The 27,643-nt window shown below is 44.5% G+C and overlaps 1 protein-coding gene and 1 long non-coding RNA gene across 5 annotated transcripts in view; both read left to right on the forward strand.

Annotated features, from left to right (window-relative positions):
- The window catches only part of ETV6 (ETS variant transcription factor 6), a 239,477-nt gene that overhangs the window by 146,236 nt on the left and 65,598 nt on the right, over window positions 1–27,643 (forward strand). The window lies entirely within an intron of this gene.
- LOC145721728 (uncharacterized) lies at window positions 207–27,579 on the forward strand. Its single transcript, XR_014145586.1, has 4 exons — window positions 207–9,133; window positions 9,361–19,724; window positions 19,975–23,551; window positions 23,787–27,579. It is a non-coding gene; the product is annotated as an uncharacterized LOC145721728 (long non-coding RNA).

A 27,643-nucleotide genomic window follows, 5' to 3' on the forward strand; every position in this document is an offset into this window, starting at 1 on the left:
AAGTTTCCTAATAGGTGTTGTTTTCCTGGTTTAGCTGCTAATGTGGCCTTCATCTCTAAAGTACACTAGATTCAGTGGAAGTTTCTCCCAGTCTCACCTTCCCAAACTTCTGCCACAAGCTGGTGTTCTTTCTTGCTTTCTTTGTAGGAAATGATCATTCCAGTCTCAGAGTAAACCAGTGAACTGAGCGTACTTTCAGGTGGGGTATTATGGTTCTATTCTTGGTCCACATTGCAAATTAGGGAAGCATGAAAGAAATTACAGTTAGCCAGAAAGAAGTTTGTTGGCTGATAAGAAGCCTGCCTCCTAGACTCCTAGAAGACACAGACCGTTGTTCATCTTCGTATCCACAATATTTTGTAATTTTTTGGCATGTAGTCTCAATACATGTTTGTTGAATGAATGACTCCTACAAGTCAAAAGGGAGCAGGTTTTTAAATTTATTTTGTTTCTAGAATGTGTAAAAGTTGCAAATTTTTGCGGTTTATTTGTAAGGATAAGCCATCCTCATGAATTGGGTATTGATCTTCAAAATGATGAATTACCAATAATGAATGATGCTGCCTGTAATATACGTACAAAAGCTAAGGAAGATATCTTTGTAAAAATGCCTTGGAAGAAGCTTTAAATATGGAAATGCAAACTAGTGATTCAGTTTGGGACACTCAGAAGAAGAATAGGGGCTCTTTAGGTGTTTTGCAATATGACTTACTTTTGATGTTATATTATAGAACGGGACTAACTGGAATGTGTTATAAACAGAGAGAGACTGTCGTAAACACTAATTAGCACCATTTTTAATCCGTTCTTACTTTAGAATAGATCACAGTGATGTTGTAATACCTACAGACTGAACCAAGATGATATTACCAGTAGTACCAGTAGAACATCATGATCCTCATCAAAATTGTATTAAATTACTGCAGGACTCTCTGCTAGGTATCCTTATCTTTTTTGGAAGTCTGGTTAGTGTACTAGAAGGACCAGGGGCTTTGGAATCTTATAACTAGTATCTAGTTCTACTTTTGCTATTCTATTCATTCTTCCAGCAGATAATTCATTGCATGACTACTATATGTACTGTGAGGTGCTAAGTATCTGTCATTGACCAAGGTGGATATGCCCCACCTTCATGTTGCTTACGACGTACTAGGGGAGATTGAGGCTTACCAGGAATTAACAGCAGCATTCAGTCCATTTCCCACACAACAAGGACAGTAGTCTGCCGTGAAACAGAAATCATTGTGTCATTTCACTGCTGTAAAACCTTCAGTGGCTTCCAGTCACATTTAGAAATATTCTGAGTTCTCAGTATGAACCACCAGGTCCTGTATGATCCAGACTCTGGAAACCTCTCTAACCTCATTCTGTATTACTTTTTGTTCTGTTCATTCCTCTTTAGCCACACTGGTCATCTTGATATTCTTAGAACTCTCTAACTTTGCTTCTGCCTCAGTCCTCTGCACTTGCTATCTTTCTGCCTATTAAGACTGCGCCCCCCCCCACCCCACCCAGATATTCCCATAGCACAGTTTCTCACCTTATGCTGGTCTCTGCTCAAATATCACCTCCCTAGAGAAGCTTCCCTGATAGCTCTTTCCAAAATGGCACCCGCCCTCATTCCCCTTCCCCTTTACCTTGCACTGTTTTCCTTCATAGCACTTCTCACCACTCGACTTGTGATTTTTAAAAAATTGAACGGCCGCTCTTAGGTGTTTATTCAAAAAGGCAGTTGGCAGTCCTGTGTGCACAGGTGGGGCTTTGATGCCTGGTGAGTCTGACTGTGGTGGTCCAGCTAGGTAATTTGGCTATCTCATGGGAGACTCCAAAAGTCTTTTGGGAAAGTGAGTTTGCCCCAGAAGAAATTCTGTGTTCTCCTGCTTATAAGGAGCCAAGCTGGGAAGGGACTTGAGCTTTTATCATTCATTACGCAGATTTCCACCGAATTCCCCTGTGTTCTCCTACTCCCTGATCTCTGCGGGGCCTGGTGCTCTCTTAACTCAACCTGATTCAGGCAAGCCAGTGTTCTGTCATCTACCAGGAGTTGCAGCAGCTGAGCTGGGTCATGCCACAGATCCTTTCATTGGTAGCCTCTCCTGCTCTCCTCCTGCCTTCCGAGGAGCTTGGAGCCTCTTGTTTCCGAGGTTTTTTGAGATTCTGTCAGGAAAACCGGCTTGTTTGTTTTTGGGTGTCTTCCCCTGCAGGCAGGTAGGGTTCAGCTGTCCGATTCTACCAAATCAGATACGAACTGCCCATCTGCTTCCCATCCTTGAACATTTCATGTACCTCTCTCAGCTGCCATTGTTTCTTCTCCCATTCTCCCTCCTTATGGGTTTGTACCTTTTTCATTCCTCTGCTGCGGTTTGGTGGCACCTGGGACAGGAGCCGGGTTAGACACAGACATGACTCATTTATATAGTTACACTCGAGGGTGAGTGCATTGATGCAGCTCTGCAGGCTGTTTTGAAAGCATAAAGCACAGGAACTTGGTCTAGGCTATGGTATACATTTAAGAGGAGACTTAAAAGCTTAGTAGGAGTTAAGTGGGGAAAGAAGAGGTAGGATTGTCTCTGGGACGGGGAAAACAGGTGAAAGCCCTGAGACTAGAGGATTTGGTCTTCAAAGAATGGAAAGGTCAGCCAACTGACATTTGGTGGATTTGCTGTGGAAAACCAGAGTGGCACATTACAGAACTGCAAGGGCTAAAGATGGCGAGGTAGAGGGAGGCACCATCATGTTAGGGATTTGGGCCTTTATCCTAAGAGCAGTGAGCAGCCAGGACTGTTACCCATGCCACCTTGGACCTCCCGGCATCTTGGTTCTTCTTTTGTAAACCAGGCACATCATCTTGACCTCATCGAGCGGTAAGCATTAAATGGCACCACAAATTAAAATCGTCATACTTGTTCGCTGAATTTGATCTTTCAGGACATGACAAATCATGGTAGCCCCTCAGTAGAACAGCGTAATCAAAACGTCAAGTTAAGCAATAATCTTTGAAATCAAGTAAGTGAAAGATATAAAGTAAGGACCAATCGAGTGGTGTTGTTCTGGGTCCCAAAAGTCCAGTAACAGAGGAGTTTCAATATCTACACTCCAGACTAAGGTAGACTTGCAAGATGGTCAAAGGTTAAAAGGTAAGAACTTGGTAGTATTCCAGCTGTGCTGAAAACCTAATACTGCATGAAGATTGATGAAGAAACTTATCCATTAGCCATAGGTAGTTGGAGACTATGGAGGAAGCAGGCAGCAGAAAAAGGTGGTGGATAGCCCGACACACCTTTGTCCCATGCCACGTAAGTTGATAATGAAGCAGTTATCTCAGGTTTTCATGTAAAAAAGGTTCTCATGCTTGGCAATATGCTAAACGCTATAGAAAACAGACAATAAAACATGAAAGAGGAGGCTTCTGTCCTCAAGGAACTTTTAAGCTTTAATACATTTTCACATGAGTTGTAATACATTTGTTATTTTAAAGAATTGGCCAGAGAGTTACACCTTCAATGCAGGGATGAATTAACAAGTCTCAGGACTCTAACTTAACACACATACATGGTGTTCATCCTGCTTGTAGCCAGCCAGCACCAGAGAAGCTGAGGAGCTCAACCCTGTGAGCTCACCCTTTGAGCCTGAGAATCAGCCTTAACTCGTGACCTGACGTTGCTGAACACACTGAACATTTCTTAAAGGAAAGCACTAGTGTATAAAAATCACTTGATGGTACCCCACCAGTCAAGTCAGTGAGCAGAATTGTCCCATTGGCAAATGGTCTTAAGTTTCTAGAATTCATTCTGGGTTTTAATGAGGCAGACAGATTCTGAAGCCCACTAATTTGGGATTGCCAGGTTAGTTTAGGCTCTGATGTTATCCACAAATAGGCAGTGTGGTTCACACGTGACTGACGTAGTTGATGTCATTGTATTGCCTTTTACAGCTCAGTAGAAATAACTTGCAGTTAGACATTGTAGTAGAAGCAGGCATCTACTTAGCTTAGATCTGAAAGGATTTCAAAGAAAATAAATACACACTAGAGAGTAGGTGGATTTTGATAGCTTATTTCAAACATCACTTTTTAGTAAGCACATGCAGAAATGTGTTGTAGTGGAGAAAATGGGTAGAGTGAAGGAAAGTAGAGACAGATTTGCATGGGCTTTCAATGAACATGTGCATAGTTGGGCTTCTGGTTAGGAAACAGTGGCTCAGGGTGGGGCCTCTACGTTTGCAGGGCTCCTTGGGCAGGAGCAGGAGAAGCTCCAGGCTAGGAGCTTGACAACTATACCTTCAAACCTCAGAAATGAAAAACCTTTCAAATAAAAGGTCCTGTTGGAAGGTGGATGAGAAGGAAAAGGATAGTCACATAATAAAATAATATGTAAAGACTAACCAAATAACCCACATTGGGTTTTACTCACCGTCAGGCAGGAACATATCGTATTTCAGAAAGGGGTATCTTTACGTAAGTGTACCTATGTAAACTAACTGCCTTCCCAATGAAACAGGATGCACCTGTCTAGAGGGATCTTTGTTACTAGAGCAATGGATGTTTTATTGGACTGACAGATTTTACTTCCTTTTTAGAAAAAATAATGGGAGGTGGTATCAAGTCACCTTTTCTCTTGCCCCAGGAAGTTTTGCACAAATAGGAATTACTTCTTGAACTTGAGAAGCCAGTTATTTGACCTACATTTTTTGGTACCTTAGCACATTCTTCTAAAGTAATAAGAGCATATATTTTTCCCTTTCGTACCCTGCAGCCAATTATCCCAGTTACTCCCCATATCCTGTCATTTTAAAATAGATCATCTCACTATCAATGAGTTCCCCAATTATCATCAGTGATATACCCACCCATAAATTCGAGAGGATCAAGAAAGAGAAACATAAAATTCGCTTGAAAAAGAATACCTATAAGGCATTCCTGGAATTTTCAGTATAAATCACTTTTTGGCAGCAAACTTAATTGTTCTCAAACATTTGATAACGAGGATGGTGTACATAGTGTGGTCCAAAATCTCATCTATGTGACAGGTGCAAGGGGAACGGAATTGGGCCCCACAAACCACTGTTGCCATATGAGTAGCTGCAACTTTAACACGAATTTTATATTTTTCTCCACAGTTGCCATCATACACCCTCCACCCCCATTTCCCCCATAGGATACCATGAGAAGAAAAAAGGACCTGACAAAGTACTAGAAAGCTACACTGAAGAAGATAATAGCAGGCAGTAAGGTACTAAGAGAAAATCATAGAAGAGAGTAGGTGTGATGTTGTGATTTATAATAAGAAATATATATTTGGTCTTTGTCCCCATTTCTGGCATAGAACTGAAACCCTTGGAATTTCGTAAATGATGAGAGTGATGAAGGTTTCTTTTGTTCAGTGAATGAGGTGACTTCGGGAAGCACAGAAGGATGGGAGCTGGTTGCCAGTGGAGCCAGCCATGTGATTAGAGGATTGGAACTTTTAGTTCTTCCCCCGACCCTGGTGAGATCAATCGCCAGTGGCCAATGATTTAATCAACCATGCCTGTGTAATAAAGCCTCCATAAAAACCTAGAAGAAGAGGGTTCAGAGAGCTTCCGGGTTGGTGAACACAGGAGGTGCTGGGAGAGGGGTGCTCCTGGAGAGGCCATGGGAGCTCCGCACCCCTTCCCCATACTGTGTCCTGTGCATCTCTTCCAACTGGCTGTTCCTGAGTTATGTCCTTTTATAATAAACCAGTGATCTAGTAAGTAAAATGTTTTCTGGAGTTCTGTGACCCACTCTAGCAAATTGGTCAAACCAAGGAAGGAGGGCGTTGTGGAACCTATGATTTGTAGCCAGTTAGTCAGAAGCACAGGTAACAACGTAAGCTGGTGACTCGCATCTGGAAGTGAGGTTAGGGGACAGTCTTGTAGGGACTGAGCCCTCAACCTGTGGAGGCTGGTGCTATCTTTGGATAAACAGTGCCAGGATTGAGTTGAATTCTCAGTCACCCTGCTGGTGTCTGGAGAATTGCTTCGTGTTGTGTAAGAAGCACCTCCCCCACCCCACCCCACCAACGCACAGGTTGGAGTTGGGTCAGGGAACCCAAAAGAGCAGGGTACCCACAAAAAATTAAGGAGTGCTTGGAAGAGGAAGGATGAGTAGAGAAATGTGTCTTCTGGGAATCATTGATAGTGTGATCTATTTTAAAATGACAGGAAGTGGGTGAATGAGAGGCTGTAGGTAAAGGGATAACAGAATGTGTAACGGGTCAGCAAGGAGGAAGGAGAGATTATGAAGGAAGAAAACAGTACAGTAAAATGAGAAGGAAAGACACCAAATGAACAGAAAAGATATTGAAGAGATGTGAAGGAAAAAGGAGAAAAGAAGATGTAAGAGGGGAGGAATGAAAATAAGTAAAATAGGAATTAACTTGTCTCAAGTGGAAAACCCTTACCCATAAACCCATGAAGAAAACACTGCTTTACTTCAGAAAGCGCACAGCAGACCAGTAATACAAGGTGTTGTTGAAGACCTAGAAAGAGGGTACTTAGGAATGAAGGCTACATGGGTAAAGGAGCCACATCTTTATCAGGACTGTACAGCTCAGAACCAAGCATCTGTGTGCCACAATCCACAGTTTCTGAATGTCACAGAGGGAAAGTGTAAGTATGAATTAGTATGAGACAAGCCACACTAAAACAAAGATACCTGTTTTGTCTTGAGATTCTAGTTGGCAGGATCCAACCTAAAACATACATGACTGTCACCATTAGAAAGATCCACACATCGGATGCTCCTTTCTCTTTCTGATTAGGATTCACCTGGAAAGCTGGAAATCCATCTTTAATAATGACCTACACCTTCTAGAAGATTAAAATCTATTATTTTCTCTTTCCTTTGATGCTGCTTTCATAGATGGGTAGTGGGACTTCTGCAGTTAGATGGACTTTCCAGGTCATCTAGTCTACCCCCGCCGGGTGTGGACATTCTCCCTGGGCATCGCTGAGTGACAGCCATACCCCTCTGCCCCAGACACTTCTGTGGATGTGACCTCACTGTCTCTCAGGCCATCTTGCCACCTTTCAACAACACCAATTGTCAGAAAGTTCTTTAAACTCTTAGATGCATGACATTTATTAAAACATCCATTGCTGTGAGACAACAAATAATTGCTACCCTATATTTTTTTCTTCTCCAGTTCTGATCATTGCCCAGGCATTGTTTATAAGAGGAGCTCAACCTCAGCCAGTCTTTCTGCTTTTCCTTCATGCTCCTGCTGTATCTAGATTACGGGACTCATTTAGAATCTAACTAAAAATGAGAAATCCTCTGTTTCAACAAATATGAAGTGTGCCATCAGTAGGAAAAGGAAAGGTGGTTTAGCAGAGACTGATGATCATTCCAAGAAGCAGTGTCTTTTGGAACATTCCATGGTGACCTCACCACTGGAGTTCTCTGCTTATCTGTCTGGCTTCAGAGTTTTCAGAAAAGACTTGCTGCCTTCAGAATACATCCAGGCCTTCCTTTGGTGCTTGGATTTCTACCCTTAGCAGCTTATTCCTTCATGGATTTTTGTTAAAAAAAAAAAAATGCCCATGGTCCAGGGAGATGGCTCATTAAGCTCTGAGTGTCATTGCACTTAAGCATTAGTCATTTTTGTATCTCTTCCTAGAAATGTGATTTAATGGCACCGCAGTGGTGGTGGGGGTATCGAGAGGAAACAGGGATGTGTAGATCACTAGGCACAGATTTCTGGGTGGAAAAAAAAAAAAAGAAGGGCAACATTTCAGAGTGCTTGCTGAAGACCCGGCACTTTCACATGTATAATTTTCACAGTCCCTGTGAGTTGAGATCTGCCTTTTACAGATGAGGAAGTGAAGAAAGGAGACGAAGTGTCCCACCCAGGTCATATGCTAGTCAGGGACAGGACTGGGATTTACACCAGAGCTGCCTCTGCTCTCTTACTGTTCCGTGACACTTGTGCCATCATCAAAGGGAAGCACACAAAGAGCTGGAGTGCTGAGATGAAATTTGCCTACTTGAGAATTTTGCACAAGGCTAACCCTGTCTAAAAGCATTGCTTTGAAATCATATGCATGTGGCAGCAAAAATATCCTATTGCCAACGAATTTTTAGCCCTGGCGTTACTCGACCTAAAATTAAAAAAAAAACCTATAAAGTAAAATATTTTGTAATGAGGTATTGGTTTATAAGGAAGCTTTCTCCGCTTGTTCAGAATACTTTTTATTATTTCCTTATTCACGTTCATAGATTTTCCCCTTTTTGGAGAAGTGGGCTGTGTGAATCTGGCACTAGTCTTGTGTTACCACCAGAAAGCTGGTGAAGATCAGCTCTGAGGTCCCTTCCACCTCTAATTCCTTGCAGTATTTTGGCCTCATGCTGTTATACTAGATCACAGGTCCCCTCAGGGAATGACAGTGGGTATAATTCTCAGCTATCCCCCAACTCTGGTCACAGCAGCCAATGCAGCAAAGCTCCTGGAACCCCCTCCTCTCATTGTTAACTCACTCACTCAAATACATGTAATCATTGTCTGAGATTATTTCCTGTCTGTCATTCTGGCGCTTTCGGGAGAGCTTTGGGGGTATACAGTCTTCGGGTGAATTTCCCCATCATCAGGAGAGGATCTTCTGGGAGGCAGGTCTCTTCCCCCCCACTCAGTATTCTCTCACAGCAACTGCAAAACCACACTTTCTCTATTAAGTACACATTCCTGGGACTATAACAAAAGGCTTCTGTGAGCTTAAAAGCAGCAGGGGAGGGTACAACGTGAAGGACTGAAGATTTAAAGGGTTTCATTTCTTCCTTGCTGGAGACTGTACTGTGTTTGAATGCAGTTTGGAATCTGCTTCTCTCCCACAAGGGAAAGAGAAATCTGCCCTAAAGCTGCACGGGGACCCCGACCGGTCCTTATCCTCATAGCTTAGTGATTTCCTGCCATCCGAGCAAGCAAGCAAGCAAGCACTGGGGCTCCCTGACATTCAGGGGGCCCCAGGAAGCCCGGCTGGGAGCCCATGGGGACTGGGCTCTGAAACCACACAGTCAGTTCACTGCTGTGAACGTCTTCCCTTTGCCAAGTGGCCACTCAGCCAGGCAGCGCTCTCTCACCGGAGCCCACAGCCACAGCCAACCTGCCCTACCAGGGTGGTGGGATTCATTGTTTTCTTTTCTTTTTTTTTTTTTTTTAAAGATTTTATTTATTTATTTGAGACAGAGAGAATGAGAGAGACAGAGAGCACATGAGAGGGGGGAGGGTCAGAGAGAGAAGCAGGCTCCCTGCCGAGCAGGGAGCCCGATGCGGGACTCAATCCCGGGACTCCAGGATCATGACCTGAGCCGAAGGCAGTCGCTTAACCAACTGAGCCACCCAGGCGCCCGGATTCATTGTTTTCAATGTGGTGCATGAAATCAGAATTTTTCATCCTTCCCAATTGAGGAGAATTGAGTTCTACAAAGAAAGTTACAAGCACTGAAAAGAAGGTCCCCTTCCCTCCCTTCATCTTTGAGCCCACCCCTGAGGACACCCAGTCCTGCTCTCCTGCTTTTGAGGGAAACCTGCTTCCCTGCTGGATAGTGCCAGGCACTGTGAACGGTGGGCTTGGCTTCGCTGCCAAAGCTCTTGCTTTCTCCATAGCAGTTAATGTGGCCATGACTCAGAATTATGGGACCCCAGATGCTAAGGAAGTGAACTAACTTCTTTTCAGCTCACGGTGGACTCATAGTCAACAGAAAAGGTTTCATGTTCTAATGAAACAGCACAGAAACTCTGTCCTTGGTGGCTAAGTGGTATGTGGTATGACTGTGACTCCCTCCCTTCTCCCTCCCTCTCTCCTTCATTGCTCCCTCCTTTTTTCTTTCTTCAAGTCAGAGCTGAGAACTATGAATTCCAGCCCAAATTCCTTTAAACAAAGGTCCTACTGAACATGACCTTGAAAAGATTTCATCTTGTAATATGCCTATCCAGAATTGCATGTTGTTCCTTGGATTTAGGAAAGGCTGGAGAAGTCTGCCACTCCATTTAAGGAGAGGCTGTATGGTTAGTGGATAGGGCCTCAGGCACATGATTGCAACAACAACAATAATGCAAAGAAATACACCTGCGAAATAAAAAACTTAACAATGAAGAACAACTAACGAGTCTATAGCACCTGTTAAAAAATTCATCTGAGTAAATTTAAAGATTAAATTGGCTTTATTCAGTGATTCATGAGTTGGACAGCATCCCATCTAACGGATAAAAAGGAGCTCCAAGGAGCTGTACCAAATGGAAGGCTTTTATAGCCAGAAGGGGGCAGAAAAAGGAAGTTTCTAACAGAGTGGGCTGTTTCAGCAAGGTTACCTTCCTTTGGGGGAAGGCTGGGGAATCTATCAAGCAGATGACCTCACTGGTGCTAACCAGGTAGTTCCAGATGGACTGGTTAAAAGTCACAGTCCTGGGAGAGACAGAAACTGCGTTTAAGTCCTGGTTTGCTGTCAAGGGGACACATGACTCCATTGGGGCCCTGTTGTTCCTTTTTTAAAAAAATGTTTTCCCCCTTTTGATCAGACTCTCAGCCTAAGAGATGTGATCAAAATTTAGGGCATTAGAGCCCCTCTAGCTACCTCTCTGTAGTTCTTGAAGCTTTTACTGATCCCCTGTGTGATCTTCACAGTCAGGATGCTTTTTGTTGAATCTCTGTGATATCCACAGGTCACAGGTTCAGGTTCAGGTTCTTCTAGTCGGTCATTCTCTTCGTTGCTTTGACATTCCAGTCAGAAATCATTTGCTTGGTGGGTTAGTGGCTGCAAACATGCATTTAAAGCTTTTGAGAGAATACAGACCACAGTGATTATTATAAGCTGGATACTTCGTGGTGTTTGGAGCACACTTCCGAGCCATGGTCACTGAGATCCAAACTGATCAAAATCAAGTGGGTCAAAGAAAGACCTTGTTGAAGGAGTTACCTCTTAGAGCCATGTGGCTTGCTCAGTGGTCTTATGTCACTGAGTTTCAACTTCCCCGGAAGTATTAATTTAGGTATAGGAGGTGGCATTGGCCACAGCACAGACACCTCCTTGCTCCACTAAAAAATAATCAAGGGCTATCTTATTATCAAGAACAACTTCGGCCAGAGAGTCTAAGGATCTGGGAGGGCAGGGGCAGCTACTGTCTTAGCAGTGGACTCTGAAATATCTTCAAGAGTTAAGCAAAGGTTCCTGGTCATCTTCTCATTTACATTTACTCCTAGCCAGGGAAGTAGGGACCTGCCAAAGGAAGCCAGACTCTGAATCTTGAAAGCCTCCTAAAGGTCCTTTCTAACTCGACGATGTAAATTCAGGGGAGTTGACCAATGAGATATCTTAGTTCATGTGTGAACAGTTAGATAACCCCAAGACGCATTGCCCACTTATGCACCATCTAGGTATTTGTAGGCTCAAGCGGAAGGATAACCACCACAGACGGGGTCAAACCCTATTGGGGCCCAAACTGTTCCCGTTAAGGTGGTACTGTTTATGGATTCACTTATAGAGATTGTTGCATTTACCCATTCAAGCCAGGGGTCAGTTAGGTTTTCCGTACATTCGGGAAATAAATCTCCTAGCCTGAAATAAAGAGTTATTCTCAGTGTCTTACAAAGATGGATGCTGCTGATGAGATCTTTTCATGATTGGGGGCAGGTCTGATTTAGAAAATCATGAGAAAGTGGGGGTACAAATATGAGATTTATTTAGATATTTGTGTCTAATTGGGTAACTACAGTTTAACTGGAGAGAGGTAAAAGGCACTGGATTTCTGGCCTTAAGAGCTAAATTCGGTAAGAGACTCTTAAGGGTGGGGGGGTCGGTTATAGCTGGTGGTGACATTGGGAATACAAGTTCACAGGGAAGACTGGGGGTCTCTAGTATTACAGATAGATTGGAATCTTTGATGACAAATCCAGAAGTCTGAAAAGTTACTCCCCTTATCTATGTACTGGGAAATACAGATGATGGCCTTATCTTTCTAAGCCAATGCCAGAATAAAGGAAAGAAGAGAAGAAGGAGTTTCATGTTTAGTTAAAATATGAAGTCTTGATCGGTGTCAGGTGGAAGCAGTCTCCCTTGATGTGAGCTACTTCGGAGGGCTCTAGTGTCTGTGCAGGACCAGATGTCAGGTGGACCCTTCATTAGCTGTGACATGTGGACCCTAGACTCAGTGCCTTCTTGTATCTTGGCAGTGTCAGTGGTCAGGAGTACTTGGTAAGGTTCCTTCTAATGGGGTTCAACAATTCTCTTCCGCCGATGATGTTTCCAGAATATCTAGTTGCCAGGCTCCATCTAGACTGTGACCATCAGGATCCTTTGAATTGGGATCCAGGAAAGCTTTAACCTATTGATGATAAGCTTTAGCATGAGACATTCAAGACACAGTAACTAGTTATACTAGCATGACACAAAAAGGGACAACAAGCAGAAGGTTGTATACCAATAAACACTGGGATACCCATGACTGTTTCATGTGGAGTCCAGTGGTTTTAGCAAATTTGTAGATTTTAAGTTTGAGGACCACATTAACTCTCTCGACCTTGTCTGATAATTGAGGGTGATAGGGACAGTGATAATTCCAAGAAGTTTGTAAGGTTTTCATGATTGATTTCACCCAGTGAAGCGGGGGCCTGGTTCACTGGAGACTGTGGAAGGTATACCCCAAGTGGGAAACACATTTTCTAACAATTTCTTTGCCACTCTGAGGGCATCACCCTCACAGCAGGGGAAGGCTCAGCCCACCTGGAAAACACACATACAATAACAAGGACATATTGATAACCCATAGTAAGTGGTAGTTGAATCCAGTCCCGCTGCAGATACTCAAAGGGTCCAGAGGGAGGAGGTTTGGAACCTGGAAACAAAAATAGTTTTCCCAGGATTTTGGACCTGACAGGTCGGGTACTGGTGGTAAGCTGTTTTCACATTTTTAGAAGTCTCCCCACAAATGTTTATTTGTAATTTGAGTCATCTTAATCGCTCCATGGTGGGTGAGAGAATGCAAAAAAAAGAAAAATGGGGTTTGCCAGGGTGCTGGGAAGAACCAGGTGGCCATCTCGGGTTTCCCATAGCCCCAACTATTCATTCAATCTACAACCATTGCTCATCCATCGTGATTTCTCTGATTCAGGAGCAGACTTGCCATGTTGCAAGAACATCAGGATGGCAAGAGTCTGGCAACAAAGGGTCATTCTTTGCGGCAGCAGAGTAGACTTCCCCGGCATGTGCCACAATCTTCCAGATTCTATTGCTGCTGCCTTTGCATACAAGTCAGCGAGAGCATTTTCCTGATACTCAGGTTCAGTCTTTTTAGTATGAGCCTTAATTTTGATGACAGCAGTTTGAGTGGGTAAGACAATAGCAGTAAGAAGGTCATTTACTTGCCGTCCATTTTTTATTGGAGTCCCACTGGATGTAAGGACAGCCCCTTTGTTTCCATAACATCCCCAAATCATGGACAACCCCAAAGGCATACAGTGTGACCACTGACAGTCTGTCCTTCTGGTAATTGACGTGCTCTGGTAGGGCACGGAGCTCTGCTTTTGGACTGATGAAGCTTATGGGAGCTTACCCCTTTCAAGTAGTTCATGCTGGGTAGTAATAGCATAACCTGCCTGGAAAATCCCTTTCTCATTTTTACAGTACGAACCATCAAGAAGCAAAATTAGATCAGGATTAGTCAAAGGGATGTCTTGTCAATCAGGACATGGTGTCCCCAAATGGGACATTATTACCTCGAAATCATCAGGCTCGCCTTTGTCAAGTAGAGGTAGTAACATAGGAGGATGAAGAATGTTGTTGCATTTAAGGTGAAGATTAAGTGGTGAAAGCAGAAGGATCTCCTAGGAGGTTAGTCTGCTTGCAGAGAAATGTTGGGTCAATTCAGAGGTCAGAAGACTTTGGACAGCGAGTGGGGTTTGCAAATAAATGTCATTTCCTAGGGTTAAAGGTGCTGGGGCTTCTAACTTTGCAGCTGCAGCCGTAGCCTAAGGCATCTGGGACAGGTATGAGCAACTGAGCCAAGTCGAATGCTCTAATAGGTAGTCGGCCTGTGCTTATTACCATGTTCCTTGCATGAGCATTCCCAGGGCTCTGTATCTCTGAGGTGCACAAATAAGGGGAAAGGCTTTGAATAGATAGGTGGTTCTAGGGCAGGTGGTTCTTGCAGCGTTTGTTTTAGTCTTAGAAAGGCCTGCTCCGGTTTATCCTCCCAAGGAAAGGGCTCAAGGACTGAAGTTTTAGTAAGTTCTTGAGTGGGGAAGCTAATAGAGAAAAGTGAAGAACCCATAGTCTGTGATAACCACGAGGCCTAGAAATCCATGAAGCTGTTGCTTGTTTGTGGGCCTACAAAATTCTTGAATTAGCTTAATTCTTTTTGGAAATAGCTAGATTTCTTCAGCGCTTAGATCATGACCTAGGTAATGAACAGAGATCATTGTAATTTTTCCTTAGAGACTTCATGTCCCCTTTCAGCTAACTGCTGTAGCAAATAAATGGAACTCTTCATGGACGCTTTCTTAGGTAACAGCATAGCAAGAGATTGTCTGTGTATTGTAAAAGGGTCAATTTCCCAGGGAATTGGATGGTTCTTAAGTCTTGTTGACGTCCTGGGGAGAAGTAAGAAGGGGCCTCAGTGAACCCTTGAGACAAGACGGTCCAGGCATATTGTTGATGGTTCCAAGTAAAGGCAAATGTTGACTGTTGGGATCTATAGGGATGCTGAAAAAGGCTGAACCAAGGTCTGCTGGCACTTGTGACAAAAGGGCATTGGGGTTTGGAGCAGCTGGGAAATTGGGAATAACTATCTTGTTAATAGCTCTCAAGCCCTGGACAAATCGCCGTCCCCGTCCATTAGGTTTCTGGACTGGCAAGAGCCTCGCGTTCCGGAGGCTGGTACAAGGAATGATTAGGCCCTGGCCGATTAGGTCTTCTGCTATTGCTGTGAGGCCTCGGATGCCCTCAAGCTTTAATGGTTATTGAGGCAATTTGGGAAGAGGTTTAGTTATATGCTCTGCACTTTCTATTCTCCCAATGTCAGTATTAGAAGCAGCCCACAGATTTCCGGGCACCTTGATTAAATCGGGGACTTCTGTTGAGATTCTTCCTCTTCTATGTCAAGGACAGACTGTAAGGAACATGAAAGATCAGGTTCAGGTTGGCCAGGGAACTCTAAGGTGAAATCTCCATAGGAAGCAAAACATACCAGCCCTTTTAACTTAGAAAGGAGATCTCTACCTAATAGATTAACGGGAGCTGGATAACATAGCAAAAAAGGGATGTTTTTCAGGGAAGGTCCCAGAGTCATTTGTACCGGTTGAGATAGAAATTCTCTCTGAATTTGGTTAGGTACCCCCGCTGTGGAAACTTCTTTTTCACTTTGAGGGGTGTGGTGTCCTAGGACAGTGGGGTTTAAAGTAGAAAGCAAAGCACTGGTGTCTACCGGAATTTGGGAAGTTTTCCCATTATTTTTTTTCTTTTTATTTGAATACAGTTGACACACAATGTTACATTAGTTTCAAGTGTATAAGTTAGTGATTTGACAGGTTTATGCATTATGCTGTGTTTACCACAAATATAGCTACCATCTGTCCCATTACATCACTATTACAGTATCATTGACTATATTCTTTGTGCTCTGCTTTTTATTCATGTGACTTACTCATTCCATAACTGGAGGCCCCACTCCTCTTCACCCATTTTGCCCATCCCCCCACCCCCTCCCCTCTGGCAACCATCAGTTTGTTCTCTGTATTTATAGTTCTGATGCTGCTTTTTGTTTATTCACTTTTTGAGATTTCATTTATGAGAGGAATCATAGAGTATTTGTCTTTCTCAGTCTGACTTATTTCACTTAGCATAATACCTTCCAGGTCCATCCATGTTGTTTCAAATGGCACGATTTTTTTTATGGCTGTGTTATATTCCAGTGTGTATATACACTGCATTTCCTTCATCCATTGGTCTCTTGATGGACATTTAGGTTGTTTCCACGTCTTGGCTATTGTAAATAATGCTGAAGTAAACCTAAGGGTACATATATTTTTTCATATTAGTGTTTTCATTTTCCCTGGATAAATACCCAGTAGTGGAACTGTTGGGTCATACAGTACTTTTATTTTTAATTTCTTGAGGAATGGCCTTATGGTTTTCCACAGCAATGGTACCAACTTATATTCCCACCAACAGGGCATGAGGGTTCCTTTTTCTCCACACCCTCACCAACACTTGTTATTTCTGGTCTTCTTGATTTTAGTCATCCTGACAGGTGTGAGGTGATACCTCATTGTGGTTTTGATTTGTAGTTCCTGATGATGAGTGATGTTGAGCATCTTTTCTTGCATCTGTTGGCCATTTGTATGTCTTCTTTGGGAAAATGTCTATTTAGGTCCTCCGCCCATTTTTCAATTGGATTGTTTGTTTTTTTGATGTTGAATTATATGAGTTCTTTATATATTTTGGGTATTAACCCCTTATCGGATATGTCCTTTGCAACCCCCATTTAGTAGGTTGTCTTTTGGTTTTGTTGATGGTTTCCTTTGCTGTGCAAAAGTTTTTTTATTTTGCTGTAGTCCCAGTAGTTTATTTTTGCTTTTGTTTGCCTTGCCTGAGGAGATGGATCTAGAAAAAGGTTGCTATGGCTGATGTCAAATAGTACCTGTGTTCTCGTCTAGGATTCTTATGGTTTCACATGTCATATTTAGGTCTTTAATGCATTTTAAGTTTGTTTTTGTGTATGGTATTAGAAAATAGTCCAGTTTCATTCATTTGCTTGTAGTAGCTGTCCAGTTTTCCCAACACCATTTATTGAAAACACTATCTTTTCCCCATTGTATATTCTTGCCTCCTTTGTCATAGATTAATTGGCCATATATATGTGGGTTTATTTCTGGGCTCTCTATCCTGTTCCATTGATCTATGTGTCTATTTTTGTGCCAGTACCATACTGTTTTGATTACTATAGCTTTGTAGTATATCTTGGAATCTGGAATTGTGATTTTAATTAGTTTTCCCTAGGCTCTCTAAGGGGATTCTTGGTGTAATCCGTAGGGATTACCTTTAGAGTCCTATCAACTCTGGGAGGGACCCATCTGGGGGCCTCCTTCAGGGGCAGATATGGGGGTATTTGAGTTGATGTGGGAGAATTTGCAGGGGACTTTTGAGGACAACCTCTTTTTCCAGTATCCCAGTTGATTAGAATTGAGGCATTGATTTCTGGGTCTGTGTTTTGATAATGGACCCCTAGGAGGTTGCAGTGGGCGGCGGGGGTGGGGGGCAGGTATTATTTTAGATCTCTGACCTTGGAACTGTTTTAGATGTAAGACCAAGAGCTGGGCAGACTTTTTTTTTTTTTTTTTTTTTTTAATGGTCTTGCTCTAAAGTCCTTCCAAAATGCTCAGCTATGGTCACAAGTTCAGTCAGACCGGTGGCCTCCCATCCTATTTTCTTTTATCAATCCACTAATCTCAGGAGATAACCCATTTACAGATAGTGCAGCTATAGTTGATTGGATGACCGTGTTTATTGTATTGTACCTGGAATGCTGTAGGAAGAGAGCTTCCAGGGGGCTGTAAGTCTGCCACAGATTCATCTCTCTTTTGTTTACATGTTTAAATAGCAGACCAATCAATGCAGTCAGGGAAGACTCTAGGAATGGCTTTTAAAAGATCTGTTGCTAGGAGCCCCTGGGTGGCACAGGTGGTTACCGGTCCGACTCTTGGTTCTGGCTCAGGTCATGGTCTCAAGGTCCTGGGATCGAACCCCACGTTGGGCCCCACATCAGGCTCTGCGCTCAGCGTGGAGTCTGCTTGAGATTCTCTCTCCCTTGCCCTCTGCCCCTCCTGCTCCTGCTGTCTCTGTCTCTCTCTCTCAAATAAATAAATAAATCTTTAAAAAAATAAAAGATCTGTTGCTATATTGTGAAGTTCTTCTGGTCCAGGAGGAGACCATGTTGAAGATGGAGGATCTCAAATATCATCCTTGGTGTTTTGGCATTTTGCTTCGTACACCCATTTTGGGGCTTCACCAGGTCCTACCAACATGTGCACAAGCTGATCAAGATCTGGCAGCCGGGGCTCTTAGGCCCAGATAATGACACTAAATTCTTACAAAAAACTTAGGAGGATCCTCTCTAGGGTTAGGAAGCACCTTAACAGTGGGTCCTAGTTCAGCCTTTGACCAGCCAGTGAGAAATACCTAATGAGGATCACCTGCAACCTCAGGTGGTTTTTATCTTAAAAGGTAACTGTCTCCTAGTCTTCAGAGTGGAAAGGGGGAAAGGAAGCAGTAGGAGTCATGTCAGTCTTATTATCTTTTGTTTTAGATACCTCTTGGGTCTTTAATTTTTCATTAGCCTTTTACAGCACATTTTTTAAGGAAGCAATTTTGGAATCTTGAAGCCTTTTTGATGCTTCTGCATGCCAATTAAAATAGGTATCCCGTTCTATTTAATTCAGAAACCCTTTTTTTAAACTGCGCTTCTTAAATGAACAGTCTTGTCTAATTGGAACATTGTCCATAATGGCCACTGTCATTCTAGGTTGTTTTTAGTGTGACTGCCATTTCTGTAGGTATCTACAGCTTACGTCCAGGAACTATAGTTTCTGGACATAAAATCAGCAGGTGTGCCAGAAAGTGGCATGCCCATCTCTTTAGAATTTAAAGATCTCCTTCCCTTTTTTTTTTTGCTAAGCCTTCGAGTCTCTCAGAGCCAAGCTAATACCTAAGAGGTATGTGCCTCTGGGTTGGAGACTGTGTGGTGTTTTACAGTGTATCGCATTGCATGGAAATTTTCTTAAAGTTGGTGGATGACCTGCTGTCAATCTAACTCGTTCCATGACTGACTTATCCTAACACGGAAGTCTTTGGGTTAGGTGGCAAGCGCTCTAACAGCTTTTAAGTGCTAGACACATGCCCACCAATTTTTTGCCCTTTTGGCTTCCAAGATCCCCATTCACAATAGCCTTTATCTGCACAAAACAAGACAGACACACAGGTGCACCTTAACACGCCCAGCAGTGACCACGAGATGTTATCGTGGCCTGGCCCAGAGAAGGCCCTGCCCGCACCACTGGCAATTCCCAACCTGGAACTGGGGCAAGTGGGGAAAAAGACTGAACCAGCAAACCCCAAAAATGAAGACTGTGGACTGGACTGGGTTTGCAAAAAGGGGAATTGCAAACTAGCAAGCCAGTTAGATCAGGAGCTTGACTCAAGGAGAGGGTTGCTCAGAACGGAGAGGAACTTACCTATGGCCCTGGGAAATGGTGAGAAAGACAGGACCCAGCAGTGTTTATGGGTACCACACCTGTGTTTCTTACTGTCCCCAGAGCTGTCAGAAGCCTCCTTCAATCCCACCACTGACACCAAATCTGTTAAAAGGCAAAATTCACGTGAGTAAATGTGAAGATCAGACTGGCTATTCATCGATTCATGAGTTGGACAGCATCCCATCCAGTGGGTAGAAAGGAGCTCCAAGAAGCTGTATCAAATGGAAGGCTTTTATAGCCAGAAGGGGGCAGAAAAAGGAGGTTTCTAACAAAGAGTAGGGTTGTTCAGCAAGGTTACCTTCCTCTGGGAAAAGGCTGGGGGTCTGTCAAGCAGATGACCTCACTGGTGCTAACCAGGTAGTTCCAGATGGACTGGTTAAAAGTCACAGTCCTGGGAGAGGCCAAAACTACAATTAAGTCCTGGTTTGCTGTCGGGGAGCAAGTGACTCCACTGGGGCCCTGGTGTCCCTCTCCCCTTTTTATTTATTTATTTATTTTTTAAATTTATTTTTTATTTTATTTTTTTTTAAAGATTCTATTTATTTATTCGACAGAGAGAGACACAGCGAGAGAGGGAACACAAGCAGAGGGAGCAGCAGGCAGAGGGAGAAGCAGACTCCCTGTAGAGCAGGGAGCCCGATGCGGGACTCGATCCCAGGACCCTGGGATTATGACCTGAGCCGAAGGCAGACGCTTAACGACTGAGCCACCCAGGCGCCTCTCCCCATCTTTTTTAAACACATTTTTTTCCAGGGAGTACCAAGCACTTCCTTGTAAATTCTGTCCTTTTCTCACAGAGCATGAGTTATTTCCTAGAAACGACTTAGACTCCTTTGGAAAAGTGCATCGATTCTTTCAACCATCATGATCCTGTTACAGTAAAACGTCTATTATCTGATTTTCTGTGAATTTGTAAAGCCGTTATTAACTGGCAAATTATGTATGTCACCAGTACCATGACAGCTGATGTTTATGACGGTGACCCTGAACTTCTGTAAGATCCTGAATGACCCACTCAAGAACCAGAGAAAGATAAAATTGTATTTAAAAGAGATTTTTATGTTGTGTCTATTTTATTATATTCAAATCCTTTTTAGTGGAGTCCAAGTATATGTCCACCATGATTTTCCAGGATAGTACCAATTTAAAATATTTTATCCTTTCTTGGCATCGTTAATCAAACCTAGTAAAAATAAAATAACTTCAGTATTTGGGGTCTAAACTACAGGTGATTACATCTGTGATTAAACCTGTAAGGGAAACAAAAGTTCTTTTTCAGAGCCAGTGTGGCCAATATGAAATATCCTAAGTATGATCACCAAAGTGTAGGACGGATCAACCCAGACACTCCCTGCTGTTCCTCTTTAAGACTTTAGTCCAACTTCGTGAGGTGTTCTGAGTTGTGTCGGGCTGACACTGTCAACCAGAGGAGACTGATAGGGGTTTGGCAGCCAGATGATAATGGCTTGGGTCGATGGCCCTCTTTCTTGAGCCGTGCAGCTCTCCCTCAGGTTTTGTGAGATGTGGTTTCTGTCATTTTCCTTGAAGGAAACCTGATGTAGAGAAATAAACAGTGACTGCCATGTTCTAGATGCGAACACAGGCTCAAAGCCAGTACTAAAGCACAAGGCTTCTAATTCCTCATCCGTGGTTCCCTGATGCCCCTAAGTCCCTGATGACTGAGTACGGTCACCCTTTGAGGTGAATGGTCCCCCAGTGCCTAGTTGTAAACAAGCAGATAAACGTGGAGAGTACCTTTGAGGACCCTGATCCATGGGGCCACCTCAACTTTCAGAGCTCAGTGTATTAGACAAATGCTGGACCGAGAGCCAGAAGACCTTGGTCCTATCCTAGTCGGGCAACTTTGAGCAAGCCAGTTAGCCTCCGTCCCTTCCGGTGCTCAGCTGGAAATAAGAACAGTAATGTGTGCACCACTGACCCACCGGGTTATTCGGAGAGGCAAATGAGGTGAAGTGCTTGAAAGCCCTTTGTTGCCGGGTATGAGGTCATGTGTCCACGTCCCATGGTTCAGCTCAGAGGAGAAGGACATCCAGGCGAAGGCCTTGGTGATGACTTAGTCTTGGGGATATTTGTGGACCAGATGCAACAAGTAAATTCATGTGACTGGGGGCAGAGAAAAATATGCCGGATATAGTAGAAATGCCTGGAACCTGTAATTGTCGTCGAGTTTGAAACTCAAAAATGATGCAACAGGCAGTTCCATTAGAATTTTTTTTTTTTTTTTAAGATTTTATTTATTTATTTGACAGAGAGAGAGACACAGCGAGAGAGGGAACACAAGCAGGGGGAGTGGGAGAGGGAGAAGCAAGCTTCCCGCTAAGCAGGGAGCCCCATGTGGGACTCGACCCCAGGACCCTGGGATCATGACCTGAGCCGAAGGCAGACGCTTAACAACTGAGCCACCCAGGTGCCCTCCCTTAGAATTTCTGCCCCCTCCCCACCCCTGCCCACTCTTCACCGCTTCTGAGAATGACAGGTCCAGGCATTCCTGGGGTGATAGATCATTTAAAAAGGTGACCCCCAAGAAATCTTAGTATATTTTGAAGTGTGCATGGTTCACCAGGCAGAAAACAGAAGCGGCCCAAGCCCAGCAGAGGGGGTGGTCTGTACAAAGGCCAGAGAACACGGTGCCTCTGGGAATTGCAAGCATGCCCATGTGGCTGGAGATGGGTCAGCCAGAGGGCAGCATGGCAAGTTAAGCGGGAGCTTAGAAAGGCCCTGGGAAGCTTCTGGAAATGTTTAAGCAAAGCAATAATACAGTCAGCTTTCTGTTTTAGAAAGATTGCTGCCTCAAACTTGGTGCTCAGCTACCTGACCCTTTTACTTTTTATTGGATAGAGGAGAGATCTCAAGATAAGCGTGCCTGCAGTCAGCGCTCTTTCTCTGTCTAAGCCAAAGGATGGTGGGGTGCCACAGAGTGAGGGACTGAGTTAGAAAGGGTAGGAGGTGTCACGAAAGGGTCCATGCTGCACTTGACAATTTGATAGCATTAAGTCACTCAAGTCGAACTGCCTTCTGCTTTTCCTTTGATATTTCTCTATAGCCAATGGAAGCTTTAACCAGATGCCACCTTCTTTCCATCCTTCCCTTGACCTCACAGCCCACTTAGAATCGAGATGTTCAAAGTCCCAAGTCAGAGATAGCGTGTACCATGACCGACCTCAGGGTGGAGGGGGCTGTCCTCTGCAGCCTTTAGGACCATCCGGTGGTATGCTCTGACACGGGGAAGCTGGGGGACCTGAGCTTTGGCGTCAGCCCCGCTGGGCTCTGAGTCTTGCTTCCGCCATGCATTGGACTCGGGATCTTCATAAATCATTTAACCCCTCTGTCCAGGCTTGCATTTTCTCATCTGTAAAAGGATAGCGGTAATGCCCATCTTCCAGAGCTGGTATGAGGGTCAAACAGATAGTATCTCCAAAGCACCAGGTATATGGTAAAATCTCAATTTATGTCTTTCCTTTAAATGCCAGAAGTGAATACTCTTTCAGTAATTATTCTCTTAAAAGCAAACAAAAGATGCTCCCGTGTCTGCTGTGTGGTGTGACAAAGTTGAAATAGGAGTTAATGACGAAGTGTATCAGAAAGGAAAAATGTCTCTACGATGCCAAGCAAGGGAAACTGAGGAAGGAAGGGGAGCAGGTAGGTCAGATGATTAGGGGTCAAAATGTGCCCTACTGGCCTAATATCAGAACTCTGAGGACTAATTTCCACTGATGAGCTCGATGCCTACTCAACCAATAATACGCTTTTCTAGCCAGAAAGACACACCTACAGGATCTATTCAGTTTTAAGACACAAATCCTGATTACTTGTCGTGAAGTCTTCCTGCTCTTTCCATGGCTGCAAATGGCACACGTAGGACTACCACTAAGCCAACTCAAGTACACCTACCGGGGTGGGTTCCCTGAGGGGCACCAAGTCAAACACAAATAGGCTCGCCTTCGGAGCTTACTGCCTAGTGAGGAAGAAGACATAAGCACAGATAAATCCAATTTAACACAGCTTTTGGAAATTCTGTATACAGCTTCAGAGTGCTCTGGAAGCAAAAAGACAGGAGGAGAGACATTTTTGGAAGAAGCCTTCATGGAAAGAGTGACTTTCCTTCCAGGCATTAAAGGAGGGGTGAGTCTCAACAGGTCAGGGTGGGGGGAATGTGGACTCCAGAAGAAGCAAGCCTGTGCACTAAGGCACACTGGGGAGAGCCTGGACCGGGACAGGAGTAAGGGAGTGTCAGGCAAAGGGTCTTGGGAGGAGAGGGAGGTAGGTTAAGGTGTTGAATGCATCGGGCGCCTGGGTGGCTCAGTCGTTAAGCGTCTGCCTTCGGCTCAGGTCATGGTCCCAGGGTCCTGGGATCGAGTCCCACATCGGGCTCCCTGCTCGGCGGGAAGCCTGCTTCTCCCTCTCCCACTCCCCCTGCTTCTGTTCCTGCTGTCGCTCTCTCTCTCTGTCAAATAAATAAATAAAATCTTTAAAAAAAAAACAAAACTTATTTCAAAAAAAAAAAGGTGTTGAATGCATCTTTAAAGAGAGTGATTTTATTCTCTGTGCCTTGGTGGAGAGTCTTGAAGGTTTTTAATCAAAGAAGCAGTGGAAATGATTCTTAAGGAAGATTTCTCTGAGAACACTGCATATTCTCTGTGAATAATTTTGTGGTTTGGGTTTTACACCAGTTACAATGTGGAGCTTGGCATCTCCGAGCCTACAGTCTGTATTTCCAGAAGAAGGGGTCGGCTTCCCTTTGTTCACTGTTCATCCCTCACGTCCCTCACGTGGACACTGCTCTTCAGGCCTTAGAGTGCCCCTCGTCAGCGCTCTCGTGTTCCCTGAGGCTGGTTGAGAGCCATGTTTGCTAACCTACAATCCCACCCTCCTCCCTCGAGTCAGCACGCCTCAGCCCTCCCCTCCACCCTTAGCTTATCTGCCTTCAGGCCCCAGCTTACAGTTGCTCCAGTCAAGGCACCAGGCCCTTCCTAATGTCTACCTGCTCCTTTCCCCTGAGTGTAGGCTCCTCTGCCCCAGCCTCCCCAATCAGTTACCCTCTCCCTCCTCCATACTCAGTTGGGTTGATTGAGTTCCTTCCATCTTCAGAGAAACCTGCCTGGATTCTATATCGCTCTTCACTATCACCCCGTCTCTTTTTTCCTTCACAGCCAAGATTGTGAAAGAGTTATCCACCCCTACCCCTCATTTCCTCACGTCCCATGAACGCCTCAGCCCACTCTGACCTGGTCTCCATCCCCGTTACATCTCCGCTCTGACTAGAATCACCAGATGCTCAGTCCACTGGACATGCCTCGCTGCTCCTTATCTCGACTGCGGCTCATGACGCGTCTGACTGCTTCCTGAGACTCGCTCCATGTTGGCTGGCGAGATACATTCTCCCCTGCTTTGTCTCTTGCTGCCCCATCCTTCAAGAGTACACCTGTTTAAAGTGGTTTCCTGCTTAAATGTTTTCCTTCAATCTCATCTACTCCAGTGGCTTCAATAATCACTGGTATGATATCTCCTAAATCTCTTTTCCATCTAGCCTAGATCTTTCCCTTAAGTACCAGATACATGTATATGACTGCCCACTGGGCCTCTCACCTTGCTGCCCCACAGCTCATAGTCAGCAAAAATGAATTTATTTTCTCCCCCTCAGTCCTCTGTGGGCAGGTGTGGACGGGTACCACTCTCTGGTTGGGGGAGTCAGAAGTCTGGATTTTGTCGTGGCCTGTTTCCTCCACAGAGTTAACCTCCAGGTTCTGTCAGTTCGACCTCCCTAATCTCTTGAGCCCATCCTTCTGCTTTAGTTCAGGCTAACAGTTTCTGTCACCTCCATTCCCACGACAGCCCCTAATTCTAATTGATCTCCTCGTACCAGTCTTGCTCTGTCCTAATTCATCTTCCACTGTGCAGCTGGAGTGATCCTTCGAAAACAATATCTGATTATGTTACTCCCTTGTTTAAAATCCTTCAACGACTCGAAGTAGCCTGAGGATAATGTCTAAAGTCCTTAGTACAGCAGACAAGGCCCTTGCTAATAATGGCTCACATTTATCAGGTGCTTGGTCTGTGCCAGGCACTCTTCTGAGTGTGACAGACTTCACAGCTCTCCGATGTAGGTCCTGTTTCTATCCCGCTTTTAAAATTGAGGAAACTAAGGCACAGAAGGGTAAGTCCCTGGCCCAAGATCACACGGCTAGTGAGTCGGGGAGACAAGATTCCAACCCAGGAAGCCTGGCTCCAGGGCCACACTCCTACACACCATGTTATACCGTCTCCCCTTCTCAGGGCATCGCTTCTCACTCATTCAGAAATATTTATTGAAGGCCTGCCATGTGCCAGAAACTGCTTGAAGCATCAGAAAAACAGTTCCCTCACTGCTGCCATGGATTTTTGTAACTAATTACAATAAAGATCAAAATATATGTAATTAGGAGTCTACCTGTGGAATCATAACAAAGGCTTTTTGAAAGCATATTTAGAGACTGGATGCCAAGATAAAATAACTTTAATGATGCTAATATTTGCTTCCCCTAAATAGTTTTCCAGAGAATAAGATTGCATTTGAAATTTTTTTATGGGTATATCCTTTGATCTGGTGAACACCAAAAATAAATAAATAACAAGACAAGTGAGGGGAAAATCTGTTTATATTCTAGTGAAGAAAATGAAAAATAAACAAGACTATATAGATTAGAGTGATAAATGCTAAAGAAAAAGATAAAGCAAGAAAGAAAGAGGAGTCTGAGAACAGAGATGTGTAGTTTGATGTGGAATGTCTAGGGAAGACTTGAAGGAAGTGGAGATATCTGGGAGACCACTCCAGCTAAAGGAACAGCAAGTACAAAGGCCCTGAGGTAGGAATGTGCCTGGTATGTTCGAAGAATAGCAAAGAGGTCAGTATGGCTGGAGCAGAATGAGGGAGGGAAAGGAAAGGAGATGGGTCCAGACAGAGGTCAGATCTCATAGGGCCCTAAAGGTCATCTTAAGGACTTGGACATTAACTCTGAGTGAGATGGGAAGCCACTGAAGGATTTTGAGTAGGGGAATGACATGTAAATTCTGAGCAGAGGAGTGACGTGTTTTAAATGGATCCCTCTGGCCTGTATGTTGAGAATAGACTCTAGGGGAAACAGACTCTAGGTGGAAGCTGGGAGACTGGTGAGGGAGCTGTACCAGAAGCACAGGTGGGAGCTGAGGGTGGCTGGGACTAAGGTGGTGACGTGTTGAAAGTGGTCAGATTCTGGATACATCTTAAAGGCAGAGCCCACAGCATTTGCCAGTGGGTTGGATGGCTGCAAGGTGTGGAGCCCTGGCATCTGGGAGGACGGACTTGGCGTTCTCTGCCGTGGAAAAGACCTGGAACAGCAGTTGGACAGGTGATAGCATGAGGGCAGCTGGGGACAGATCGAGTCCACTGTGCCTATAAAGCATCGCCCCTCCCCTCTGTAAATGCACGTTTCCCTGCGTTTCGGAGTTCTGTCCTACTGAAACCACTCAGTTTCCCACACTGGTTTGGCTCTCTCATGTGTCCAGGGCTTTGTATCTGCCGTGCCCTCTGCCGGCAAAGCTGTGACCCCATTCTTGAGTTCAGAAAGTCGTCCGTGGCCCTGCTCTAATGCACTGGGCCTGTCAGGGTCTCTTAAGGGTCCTTGCCTCCCCAGCAGACTTGAAAACCCGGTGTCCCTGACCTTGATGGGCCCTGCACCTTGTACAAGATGCAATCCATAATGGGTGCCTAATCTGTCGGATGGATGGGCAAGTGGGTGGATGGACGGAGAGATGGACAGATGAGCACTCAGCACAATGAGACCAAGCTGTGTTTTGATGGCAGTGATGGGAATTCCCCTGGAACACTGCCAGGTGAGATGATCACCCCAGACTGAAATGAAAGAAATGGCAGATGTCAGGAAGTTTTCGTGTTAATCCTGGCGTGTGCGTTAGAACACTCCAGCGCAGCACCCCGCCCCCATCCCCGCTTCCCGCACACTCTCCCCACCTTCCTACCCCAGTTCTGGCTCCTGGGCGTGTTAACTCTAGCATCAGTGAACATACACCCTCTACTCCACACATCCAGGTCTGTAGCGGAAGTTTTGGTTATAAAACCGGAAGAGTGTTTAACCTGATGACGTGCTGCGAGCTTGCCTTCTGTGGGCCTCCAGGCCTGCCAAAACCATCAGGCCTCATTATGTAGGAAGCTGCCTCGGCCAGGCATTACTAATTTGGGCATTACTAATTCGGATGCCTATTCAGGCAAATGAGCAATGAATGTAAAGTGCTTTTGCCAGTGAATTGCAAGTGAAGACCCGGGGGGGCGGGTTAGTAAAGGGAAGGTGATAGAATGTTTTGAGTTTTTGCTCCATTTCCAGAAAGGACA

Source organism: Leptonychotes weddellii, chromosome 5 (assembly GCF_054177405.1).
Source record: "Leptonychotes weddellii isolate Sample4059 chromosome 5, ASM5417740v2, whole genome shotgun sequence".
Classification (NCBI taxonomy): domain Eukaryota; kingdom Metazoa; phylum Chordata; class Mammalia; order Carnivora; family Phocidae; genus Leptonychotes; species Leptonychotes weddellii.